Raw genomic sequence first — 14,094 nt, forward strand, 5'->3', positions numbered from 1 at the left:
TGTCCATTATTAAGCATTCAGAGTGGAGATGAAAAGAAAAGTACCACGAATGTTGTCACAACAAATCACAGAATCCTAAACAAGTGATCGTAATTTTAGACAAAATTACTGAAAATGAGATCAACATATGTGCATGAGATTAACGTGAATTTTACATACGATCGAATTTTATTTACTGCTAATAAAATAAGATTCGCAAATTTAATCATTTATCCTTTTATTGTGTTAATTTTTTCTTTTTTTTTTTGCCATTACATCAATTTGATATCAAGAGATGAATTAAGTTGGAAGGATGAGGGATGAGAATTAACGCTGCACAATCCACGCGGAGATTGACTTCTTGACCCTTGACGGTATTCACTGCGTTGCGGCTGAATAAAATTGAACATCGGGCAAGTTGAGAGGCAGTCTAGTAATCGAAATTGCTGCTTCTTTGGCATGCTATCAGCCATTCTCTTCTTCTCTTCGTCTTCGTTTCTCTCTCTCTCTCTCTCTCTCTCTCTCTCTCTTTCTCTCTGTTTGGTCTTCGATTCTCCATACTGAATACTTAGCTACCACGTATACACGCTGCGTGTGTCGTACCTGCCATAAATTGAACTGCGTCAAGCGGAAAATGGAAGGACGCTTCGATTATACGTCTGCCTGTATAATTTAAACGAAGCGAGTGTTTTGGATATCCTTTAGTATTGAGCATTGAATTCGAAACGTTATCTCTGAGGAATTGTAATTCTATTATTTGTACGAGTTTGTAAGTAATATTTGATTATATTTCCCTGATCCTTTAAATGGAATAATGAATATCGTACAGATGTACAGTACAATCTGACATGCTTGAAACAGTTCACTTGCAAGTTAAAAGGAAACTGTATAATATAGATGAATATAAGAAGGGCCTCTCATTTTCCTAATTTAATTTGTCTCTTATTAGCGTCAGATTGATACAGTGTTACATAATATTAAAATAAGTTAAATCTGCCAATATTGGCAATTAGATTAGATTTTTAGATTCGACTGTGTGTAAGTCCTATGCTCCTGTATATGTGAATCTAGAATCAATTATCGTGATCTTACTAATATTAGGAAACTAGCAAATAAACTATTATTACTAGGTACTAGTTTTATTATTACTAGTTTTATTAGTTAATATACTATATAGTAATAATGTATATTACTATAGTGTAATAGTTATTATACTTAACTCTTATTACTTTATACTTATAAACAGTATACTAATAGATATAAATAGAAGATGATGCAAGTTATTTTATCATTTAATATATTAATTATTTTCATATTATCGATAGCATTATTTGTTGTTATTACCTGTATTGTATGAAAGTAACATTCTACCAAATAATCTGAAACTATAATATACTGTATATATAGCATATGTAAAAATATAATTATAATTGATATAATACTAGTATTATTATACATTAATAGTAACAGACACTTTAAAAGTGCAATACTAGAATTTTAAATATTTTTATAAATTATTATTTTAAATGTTTTCATTATAACAATTTATTTCGTCAAGATTTTTTTCTAATATAACAAATTTTTGATGAAATTAAAAGTGTTAAAATTATAAATGAAATAATTATTAAGAAAATTATATAATTTGGAAAATAGAATAATTTTATTATTGAATGAATGTAATTATTACTATAAATTTTATTATTGATAAAAAATTTAAATTAAAAACGAAAAATACAATTATTATAATAAATATATATATATATTATAAAATAATAAAATTTAAGTTCGTTTCTCATAATTTTCTGTAAATTAATTAAACAAATATGATACGAGAATAGAATTATTATCCCTCTAATTGTAATAATTAAAATTACATACTACATAAATAATAATGATGATTTAATTGGTTTAATTAAACAAATATTAATTGGTATAAAAATAGTAAAAGAAATAAAATTAATTAATTGATTTAATGGATTAAACTAATCACTAGTGCAAAACTCACTATCCATGATTTCGGAGAGAGAGAAAGAGAGACAGACAGACAGACAGACAGAGAGAGAGACAGAGCAATTATCCCGCTATGTATATTACTATAGTATTATAGTGTAATAGATATTATACTTATTAACTGTTATTACTTTATACTTATTAACAGTATACTAATAGATATAAATAGAAGATGGTGCAAGTTATTTTATCATTTAATATATTAATTATTTTCATAATTGTGCACAATATTATCGATAACATTATTTATTGTTATTACTGACACTATAATCACCTGTATTGTATAAAAATAGCATTCTACCAAATAATCTGAAACTATAATATACTATATATATAGCATATGTAAAAATATAATTATAATTGATATAATACTAGTGTTATTATACATTAATAGTAACAGACACTTTAAAAGTGCAATACTAGAATTTTAAATATAACATTTTTATAAATTATTATTTTAAATTTTTTCATCATGACAATTTATTTCGTCAATATTTTTTTCTAATATAACAAATTTTTGATGAAATTAAAAGTGTTAAAATTATAAATAAAATAATTATTAAGAAAATTATATAATTTGGAAAATAGAATAATTTTGTTATTGAATGAATGTAATTATTGCTATAAATTTTATTAATGATAAAAAATTTAAATTAAAAAAGAAAAGTATAATTATTATAATAAATATATATATTATAAAATAATAAAATTTAAGTTCGTTTCTCATAATTTTCTGTAAATTAATTAAACAAATATGATACGAGAATAGAATTATTATCCCTCTAATTGTAATAATTAAAATTACATACTGCATAAATAATAATGATGATTTAATTGGTTTAATTAAACAAATATTAATTGGTATAAAAATAGTAAAAGAAATAAAATTAATTAATTGATTTAATGGATTAAACTAATCACTAGTGCAAAACTCACTATCCATGATTTCGGAGAGGGAGAAAGAGAGACAGACAGACAGACAGACAGAGAGAGACAGAGCAATTATCCCGCTATGGACGGTACTGTAAACTGGGCCGGGTGATACATGCATACAAGTTCACGGAGGCGGAACGCTAGCGTGTTCTATCCTTCGACCTTCGATCCGCCGGGCAGAATAGAACGCAGGCTCGGCTTTTGGGAGGATTCCAAAGAGGCCAAGAGGAACGCGCGCTATCGTAATCCGAGTGAACGATGGAATCCCGGAATGCAAATTCGACAGGGGGGCGGCGGGGGGGAGTGGAGCGACGGCGAAGGGGGCGGTTAGGGGGAATATTAAACGGCCGATATTCTACAGTGGCCTTCTGGCGGCAACACATAGCCGACGTTCGGCTTGGCTATAACCGCGTGCCGCGAGCTTTTGTCAGCCAGCCCGGAAAACGAAAACGCGGTTGAACTGTAACCGAATCGAACCGTGTATGCATACTGCGTGCACATATGTACGTCCGTCGAATAACGTTGGCACGCGCGTTCCTCTACGCGTCTCCATGTGGTACGACCGAGTGAATGGCGCGACCTTTCGCTCGTTGACGATCAGATTCAATCGACGGTATTTTCGTTGCCGCCCCATTGTGTCGCTTTTTTTTTTTTTTTTTTTTTTTGTTTTCAATCGTTTTAAATCGCACAGTGAATTGTTAACGAGAAAATTGTATGACGGATGAACGTTGCGGATGATCGAAGATCGAGAACTACGAGTTTGACTTTACTGAATAGAAAAGAGCAGATCGTAAATCCTATGCTACTTAGTTTCATTTGATTTAACTTCAAATTTGGACATTTTATTTATTACTCTTTTTTTTTTTTTTAGTATGTTCTTTTTTTTAAAGTAAATAAATGTATAATTAATTACGTTTTTTAAATAGTGTGTTGATTACAGCTCAGTTTAATTAATTTAATATACATATAATATATATATATATATATTATATTATAATATTTGTAATTTAATATACATATAATACATATATATTTATAGTTATAAAGTACATATAGTTTATATAATTATTTATAGTTATCTATAATTATGTAAATAATATACATTTAATTTAATTACACTCAAAAATTATAACGATAACTAATAAATAGCATGCGGATTCTTACGTATTTATAGAAAATTTGATTAATTATTTTCATGTGACAAAGTATGTAAAATGAAAATATATATCTTCCTTATATATCGAATATCTTATCTGAATCTTTATGTTAGCAGAATAAGAATGTCTGCTAGTAGCAGATGAGCAGATAAAATATGTTGAGGTTTAAATTTCAGACCCATACGTATAAAGAAATAAGAAAATAAAGAAACTAAAGAAATATTATTGAAAGAATACGAATGTATTTTAATTCATGACGATATAAAATGAAAGTAATGAATATTTCATTCGCAGCGGCTAAATTATCTCATATAATGCATTTCTCAATTTTATTTCAATCTGAAATTAAATTCTAACATGTCAAAACGTAAATAATAAATCTTAGAGAATGAACAATTTTCGCTCCAAGTTTCGAAATAACATCACTTTTAATATAAATTAAGTACTTTATTCTAGCATTTTGAAGTTAAATATGTTAGTTTTACAAACATTTTTTTTAAATTCCTGGAATTAGAAAATAAGAACACTGAGAAAAAATTATTAAAAGTTGTATTAGCTCCTTTCCACTGGGAATAAATTTTCATTCTAGATAAAAACAATTTGAGAAAACGTATTTGTATTTAAAACACTCATGTTTAAAATGCCTTGTTTTTAACGTCTGTGAATTTATTAATTATTTAACAATTATATTCGTGCATATTTCGTGCATATTTAAATTAGTTATTTAAATTAAAATTTTAAGAAAAGCTGAAAAATATGCGTAAAACGTTTTTGGAATATTTCCAAATCACAACGAAATAAAAAAAAAAAAATGCAAAAAAGTAAAACAAAGAATATTATACTCAGTAAAACTGTAATTTTAGAATATTTATTTAATTCGATAATATTCTCTGATCACTGTTACGATAAAAACAGAAACAGATGAAATATCTAATTTCTAATTTTTCTTTTATACGTTCTGTATCACTCAAATTGAATTCAATTTAGTCAATAGGCAGTGTTCGACTAGAGTATACTCGTCTCTTAATTTTAGCCGAGTTTAACAGGTTAGCGAGCATTAATCCTGTTAGATTCGTGCAGAATGGAGAAAACAATTGGGAAACCAAATTGTGTGTCAAACGCAATTTATTCGGTAACAGGCTCGTGACAACCCTCATGAATCTTTCGCGAAACAGGTCACTGTTTCGTAAAACTGAATCCACAGTTTTGATCAAACAAAACTCGAATATCAGTTACTAACGCAATGCGCCGCTTTTGTTGAGGTGGTTCCCACTCGTTTGGCCGAAATCCTTTTATTGAATTTATTTGCCGTTTCCTCCTGCGAACTAAAACGAATCTAACAAGTGGAGACTATTAGAGAACCACTCGTTTTACGTTTAAAACAAGAGATTACTCTTGGTGAATCGGAAATGGATGAAACATCAAAAGGTTGAAATGTTTTCGAGGTATATAAGTGATTCTCGGCTTTACGTTTCATTTATTCTTTTAAATAACAAAGTTACGAAATTCATTGTTTGCAGTTTCAAGATAAAAAATAATTCAATATAACTAAATAAATAATATCTTATCTAAGTATTATAATAAATACTCTAATTTATATATTTTATACATTTTACATGTTTAAAACACGAGATTACTCTTAATGAATCGGAAATGGATGAAACATCAAAAGGTTGAAATGTTTTCGAGGTATATAAGTGATTCTCAGCTTTACGTTTCATTTATTCTTTTAAATAACAAAGTTACGAAATTCATTGTTTGCAGTTTCAAGATAAAAAAATAATTCAATATAACTAAATAAATAATATCTTATCTAAGTATTATAATAAATACTCTAATTTATATATTTTATACATTTTTACATGTTATGTACATTATATTTTATACATTACAAATTTTTCAAAAATCCATAATTCACCATCATTGCAAAGAAATATGCAACATCTGATGCAAAAAATTCTGGTTAATCTACAAATAAAAAGATATTATCTAAAATATACCACGCAATTTTTTTTTTTTTTTGGTATCTCAATTATTTAATTACAAAGATATTCCACAATTAATGTCATTCGTCTGATTTTAATTGCTATGCATAAAATTAATACTTACATTTATTTTGAAACATCTGTCATCTCTCACCACTTCTCAATTTCAACTTTTTGACGTTATTTTGAAAAAGTTTTGAATCAAAAATCTCATTCGTTATTGACTTCAGAGTTATTTTTATTTTATCACAGTACACATGTACGTTGACATGAAATGAAGTAAGAAATTACGTTTAATTTATGAGATTATCTAGTGCTTGCATAAAAGTATTTCAAATTTATTTTTCATTGCCACTTCAGGAAATGTTGCCAACCGTTGTTCATTGGTACAATTAAATCATATAACTTTCGACTAATTGTAAGAGGAGATAGAACAGTCTCCAGAAGAGATTAGGGTCAAGAAGTGGGAAACATAGGAATTGGCAACACATCTCCAACTGTCGATCGTCTAATTAATATGAGTTCATGGTTGCGGCTAGTTAGGTCGATCAGAGAGCGTAATGGAAACCACTTTAGGTGAAAATTCTATGTAGAACCATAATGGAAACCAACATTTCCACTGTTACTGTTTATCTACTTCAGGTCGTACATTTGCTTGACCAAACAGTACAAACTTACAATTTGCGAACATTTGACAATGTCCTGTTACACAATCACATAAACGTACATTAACACTGTTTATGAAACATTTACCGTAGAATTTCATTTGTATGAATCAAATTTTAGTATATAAAACTGATGTATTTTTGTATATAATATAATTTGTATTGTTGTATTTGTATAATTTGTATTGTATATAATATAATATATAATATCTGATGTAGATCACTTATCTATTATTTTATTGATTATTACATTCCTTTTTAATGTGATAATAATTCCTCACGATCAAACTTAAACTTAAAAAGACATGTAAATTGAACATTTATGAATATTTGTTAGCGTGAGAATATTTCAGAATGTTCTTGCTTTTATACAGTACTGTGTCTTATTTTTTTCTGATTTATTATCTCAAATGTAATTATGCAGTATAACGTAAAACTTGTGTCAACTAAGTATTATTATTTCAAATGTAATTATGCAGTATAACGTAAAACTTGTGTCGACTAAGTATTCGAACGTTTCTAAATTTTTGAACTGTAAAATGGAATTGAAATTTAATCTCAACGTGCACAGTTAATAGATATTGACAGAAAGAGTAAACAAATATAATAATTAGGTAACTGAAGATTCTGCAAGGTGACTTCAATTATGTTCACTGTTGAAAATTTAAAATGATTGAAATAAGTGTTTATTTATCATATTAAAGAGGTTTGGGTTAGGTACTTATAGGCACGAAGCATCAGATATATATATTTATTATTAAAAATAAATACGAAACTTGGAAATGCAGAAAATTAACAGTAGAGAAACGTTCATCAGTTGTAACTGTCGAAGCGTAATAAAAATATCAAGCTCTCAATGAAATTGCATGAAAAGTATCCAGTTATTTGTGCACGATAATGTATGTGCATAACTTCTAAAATATTGGTAGTATAAATTTAACAGGTAATCGTTAAGCAAATTTTATTTCAAAATCACGACTAAATGCCAAGCTTCATTTCGTATTGAATAATGTAAGGCTTCTGTCGACCATTTATACTTGCAACTTGTACGCATATATAACTTCTAAAATATTGATGGTATAAATTTAACAGGTAATCGTTTAACTACATATGTTGGCTAGCAAATCTTATATTATTCGTTTATATGAGTTGTACGGATATATGTAAACCGAAGATCGATCAAAATTATTAAATATACAAAATTTACTTGATTCCTGATATTCTGTTCGTTCTGCAAACACGGGATTTTCCGATTTATTTATCTCATCTGCTTTATAAAGCAATATTGTTTAGACATATATAAACGTTTTATTTTTTTTTTTTTATTACCATTTCAATACATACGTGTAAATAAAAATAAATCTTGACAACAAATAAAAAATTTAGAATTGATTTAATAATGAAAACTCTGATTTGATGACCTAAGCTACAGGAAAATTTATCCTGTCAGAGGAATATACGGTGATACATTTTTATTTGACAAACTGCTACATGTGCAGAGTAATAAAATTGTCATCGTTATTTTTTTATGACTTCCTGATTTTAATTTCATTTTGATTGCAACATTTGCGGTTAATTTTTATCAAAAGTTGCATAAAATACATGCTTAGAAGTAACTTTATTAAGCAAATGGCCATAATTTTTAATACAAACAAACGGTGGTATGAAGTAGAGCGTACTGTATTTTTTTAGAGAATTTTAGGCAATTATATTCTATATTCAATATTTTTTGTATTATTTTTTACAATTCTACGCAACTTTTATGTGTATCGTGGCATATAATTAATGATTAATAATCAATGTAAGAAATAAATTGCTGAAATTAATAATTTATAAAAGATAATTGATAAAATAATATGCAAATATTTCCTTATTACGATGGAAATTGATAATTGGCTCTTATTGTTAGTATCATGATGTTTTCAATTTATTCAAAAATAATAATTCCTATCGTATGTATAATTTATATATAATTTATTGTAGAAATGAAAAAGAAAGGCCTTAAGCAAGGAAATTTTATTTTACAGTTTTTATCCATTTTCACACATATTTGTAACAATTTCACATTTATTTATTTCTACTCTGTCGATAGTTTGCACGTACTAAACAAATATCCAAGTTCAATCTTCTAAAAAGAAAGAAAACTTCAAAGGGAAAAGATTTATTCCACATATTTTTCTCTTACCTTCTTAAGAACCATTCACTCCTACTTTTGATCATATTGTACGCAACTGACTAATAAACTCCAATATACTTTTCAAACCTAACCCAAAGCTAATCGAAACCAAAAGTTTTGTTCTAAGAAGAAAAGAAAACTCATAGAATTTATTTGCAGACATAATGTTCCTCGAACGAAAGTTTCTAACACGCCTAAACTTTCGCCCGTGTTATCCTCTATTCGATGAATTGAACGTCAACTTGCCATTGTATCGTTCACCAAAGGCCACAAAGATCTAATGGAAAACTTCTTTCGTTAGATGAAGTTTGCCTCTTTGATCTTTTTTATCGAATAGCTATGGCCCAACGGATAGAATCTAATTTATTTATACAGTATCCTTTGCCCTTTCTTTCGACAAGAACAAAATCAGATAGTAATTTCCGTAGTCTTCATGTCGCGCTGGAAATTTTTCACGGGAATACAACTTCTCTATAATTTAGACAAAAGAAAAATAAGAACTTTATACTTAAATATTAATATAAATTAATACATTAAATATTAATGCAAATAACAACGTTTCTTAATATCTATTTTATTGAAAAATATTGCAGAACATATTCTACAATTATCACACAGCAGAGTGTAGTAAAGTATTCAAAATGTGTTTTTGTTATTGTTATAATTATAATCGGAACAAATTTTATTTAGTTTTTTCATTTATAAAATTTTGAATTACATAGCCGCCGTATGCCTCGATATTGAAAAAGTCTTCGACACAATCTCGAGAACCAAAATTATTAATTCCCTCATCGAGTTAAAAGTAAATGGCAATATGCTATCTTTCATAACCAACTTCCTATCCAATAGATCAATCCAAGCCAGAGCAAATGGATCTCTGTCACATACAGTTATAATCAAAAACGGAGTCCCACAAGGATCAGTAATGAGCACCACACTATTTTTAATAGGAATCAACGACATCACCATCAACTTCAAGCCACCAATAAAAACCCAGTTATTTGCGGATGACGTAACAATCACATGTAGCGAGAAAAATATAAGCTTCATTAACGAACATTTACAAACAGCCATCAATACCCTTCAGGACTGGTCAAAAACAACTGGCTTAAAATTTGGATGCCCAAAAAAACCCAAGGCATCCTATTCACTAGGAAAACCAAACTCAATTCCCCACTTAAACTATATCTGAGTAATCTTGAAATAAAGTTCACTGACACCATCAAAATTAGGCCTTATTTTCGACAAAAAATTATCTTGGGCGCCATACCTAAAAACCTTAAAAGAGTCCTGTATAAAAAGACTTAACATTATAAAAACTCTTTCCAATAATAACTAGAAAGCGGATAAAGACACTCTTCTAGAAACATACAAAGCGTTAATTAGATCCAAACTAGATTACGGCTTTACCGTAAAGCCAAAAGCTTCACCAAAAACATTATAGAACCAATCTCCCACTCAGCTATAAGACTAGCCACAGGTGCATGCCCCATAAACAGCCTACTATTCGAAGCCAAAGAAATGACACTTGAATCCAGAAGGAAGTTTCTAACCCTTCTAAATACGCAATAAAACCAATAAATCCAAATAACCCTTCCTATAACAATATCTTCTCCAATAAATACAAAGCTATAAAGCCAAAATTCCCTCCCCTTTTCATATCAAACTTACCAAATTCCTCCAATCTACCACTTTTAGAATTCACCCCACCATTGAACGTAAACCACCACAAATCCCTCCATGGACAACAGAAGCATTCCCAACAAACACCAGTTTTTCCGAACTCCCCAAAAAAGTCCTCAGTCCAATTGACCACAGGACTCGACTCCTAGAACTAAATAACAACTACGCCCAACACAGCAAGATTTACACCGATGGGTCAAAAACGGACACTGAATACGCCATTGTCACAGAAAAAGCCAAAAAAACACAAACTGTCCCTTCTTCGTCATCCATCTTCACAGCCGAAACTTGTGCTATCCTGGAAGCCATTAAATATGCACACTCAAATAACGAAGCCCAGATCGTCATATACACCGACTCCATGAGCGTTACAAAATCCCTAACGAAATCATGTGATCAAGAAAACCAACTAATATCCACCATCCAAGAACTAAACCACAACCAACCTAACACAAATGCCACAGTCATTTGGATTCCAGCTCATTAAGGAATAGAAGGAAATGAAAAAGCCGACGCAGCAGCGAAAGAAGCCACAGTTCCCTCACTTACTAACAATCGCAACCATCTTCCAATCCCCTTGCGACGACCAAATAATCAATTGCAAAAAGGTAACAAAAAATGAATGGGACAATACATGGAAAACAATTAAAAGCATCCAACTACACAAAAGTATCCAAGAGTTTCACCAAACTTTAACAACAGGAAAGAAGGAATAATTATCACACGCCTAAGAACCGGTCATATTAAGCTGACACATGAAATTAAAAAAGCTACACCGACCTGCACTCATTGCAATAACCATCCACTAACAATAACCCACGTACTGCACGAATGCCACATCACAGAAACCCAAAGACAGAAATACGAAATCAACGCAAACAAAAACCTGACTTCTCAAAATGGCATACAAAGCGTATTAAAATATCTCAAAAACATAAACTATTACACACATATCTAATGGCACCGTCGTCGCTAATGACCTCGCCGTCGATGCGACATTAAAGAAAAATAGAAGAAGATGGAGAAAGAAGAAAATTTTGATTATGCAGATTACACAGATCAGTATATCAGAGAATTGTAAAGAGTAAAAAATTATTCTACATTTTTAACAATAACAATACTGCACAGTAAAGAATACGTTTAAATATTCTCTTTAGCCTTAGTCTACTAGTCTATTCAACTTGCAAGCAGTTCAGTACCATTTATTTATATCGAATAACACGACTCTACGTAATTAACACGTTCGAAGGTATTTATAGCTATGTGAGAAAACAAAATATAATATAAATATCCTCTTGCGCTGGAATAACGTGCCACGCGCGACGAGAATATTTGGCCCAAAATTGCAATATTTTCTGTCTTGAATATATTGAAATATAAACCAGGCAAAACAAATAATAAATTGATTACTTCTTGATAATTTCTATCCAGTTATATCATACCGACGAGCTCAAAAGGAAAGCGAATTATTATATACGGTTCGGTCACTCGTTATGGTCCGCAATCAGTTGCCAGCGCAAATGGTTAACCTCTTGCGCTGGAATGACGTGCCATGCACGTCGAGAATATTTGGCCCAAAATTGCAATATTTTCTCAGTTTCAAGTATATTGAAATATAACCCAAGCAAAACAAATAATAAATTTATTACTACTTCTCAATAATTTCTGTCCAGTGATATACCGATGAATTCAAGGAAAGGAGACAGAGTTATTGTATGATTGTATGACGGTTTGGTCACTCGTTATGGTCCGCGAACCAGTTACTAGTGCAAGAGGTTAATAAACGTAATCAATCACCCTATACAAAAATCAGTCAGTGGCTACTGATTTATTTCAACGACCGATCGCCAAGTAATCGATTACTGCCCGAACTCTGACCGATAGGGCACATCGAGCGTTAAATATTGGACAACTATAGTCGCCGTTGGTACAAAAAAAGGATCGACGACGAAGTCGTAACTACTCCAAGGACTGATAGTTGCCACGATGGCAAACTCGATGGTTTTCGTAGCTGTCGAACCGCTACGAACTCACGGAACAGGCCAATACTCCTCCGTCAAAAATAAACCCCGATATCATCGATCGGCTTTGTCGTATTTATAGCGGGGTGTCCAACAAATTTGTGACGTGCTCGCGGTGCATCGCGCAGCTTCTCTCCGTGGTGCAACAAAATCTCTGTCGTATCGAGATTCAACGTAACAAATTGGACGTTGAAGAAGAACGTCCCCGAAGGGCTGCGCCTAAATCCAAACCCATTTAATCCTCTCGATCGCAAGATCTCGACACGATCTCGAAACAATGCCATTTAATACCGAGCTGCCACCGTACGATGGAATATAATTCATTGTCAGTCGGTGCGGTAATTCACGTCAGATTGCGGTGATACAAAGAAACAAGGCCACGTTCAAGCTCACTCACGTGTAAGTAGACGTTGTAAATCCTGACTTGGGGGAGGTTTGGGTTAGGTTTCTAAAGGGCGAAATGCTGCCCGTTCGCTCGAATATGTATGACTGTCCGTTTTACGACCTTCTCGCGAAATCGCTTCGATAAATAGGTTTCATTGCCTTGGCGGGAGAAAAATGTGCGAGATAAAACTGTCTCGTTTTGTCGCTGTTAATTTGAAGATTGTTTCTCCTCCTGTTTGTCGGTCAAGCTCTTACGTTTGAACCGAAGCGGATTTCCATGCATTTAAAAATCTAGCAACACGTGGAATTTGCTGCAGTGTAAGCAAGAATGTATAAAATGTTTGAGTTTAGCGGTTTCTTCGATCGTGTTCATGAAAGTATGGAAAACAACTGCAGTCCACTGTCGTCTCAGTTTATAAATTTGTAAGAGAATTGACGAGACTGATTAAAAAATGTAGCAAGACGTAATATCCTTAATTGTTTCGTTTGAATTTATAAATGAAATGCATATAATTTTTAAAATTCTGCGTTATTAATTCTAAATCTATAAGTTGAAAAAAAAATGGAAAAAGTTTCGGAGGATTTACGTATAATAACTTTGTTTCTTCACGAAGCAGGTTTTATCGGAGTGAATAATTCTTTGCGTGGATGTAAAAGTGACCTAAATCTTTCGCAGTTTCTTAAGGAATGAACTTTATTTGATGGAGGAGTTGGTTTCCCATAATGTGAACATTGTTCACGATAAAAATTCCTTCGAGTTTGGCAAGTTTCGCAAATGCAATGTGCCTTAAATAAATTTATTAAAGGGACATTTTCTAAAATGTTTGTAACACTTCAAAAACAGCTCATTGTTTGATAATATTGTAAGTTTCAATTACTATATAGAGCGTTCCAAATTTTAATATTCAAACTTTGCATTCTACACATGAAAATATAGACTAAAATATCAATAAGTACTTCAGTAAAAAATGACAAAAGTGTGATAATCCTATGAATAATGTGATATGATAAAATAGTCCTACTTTAACTAGATAAGAATTTTAATGTAATACTGGTATTAATACAATGTTAAAGTAATTATCACGCAATTATCGATTGAAA

The 14,094-nt window shown here is 30.7% G+C and overlaps 1 protein-coding gene across 4 annotated transcripts in view; it reads right to left on the reverse strand.

The window, feature by feature from the left end:
* LOC122538556 (regulating synaptic membrane exocytosis protein 1) overlaps positions 1–14,094 on the reverse strand; it is a 289,590-nt gene that overhangs the window by 161,571 nt on the left and 113,925 nt on the right. The gene's annotated exons all lie outside the window — the stretch shown is intronic.

The sequence above is a fragment of the Frieseomelitta varia genome, unplaced genomic scaffold, assembly GCF_011392965.1.
Source record: "Frieseomelitta varia isolate USP_RPSP 00005682 unplaced genomic scaffold, Fvar_1.2 scaffold_167, whole genome shotgun sequence".
Classification (NCBI taxonomy): domain Eukaryota; kingdom Metazoa; phylum Arthropoda; class Insecta; order Hymenoptera; family Apidae; genus Frieseomelitta; species Frieseomelitta varia.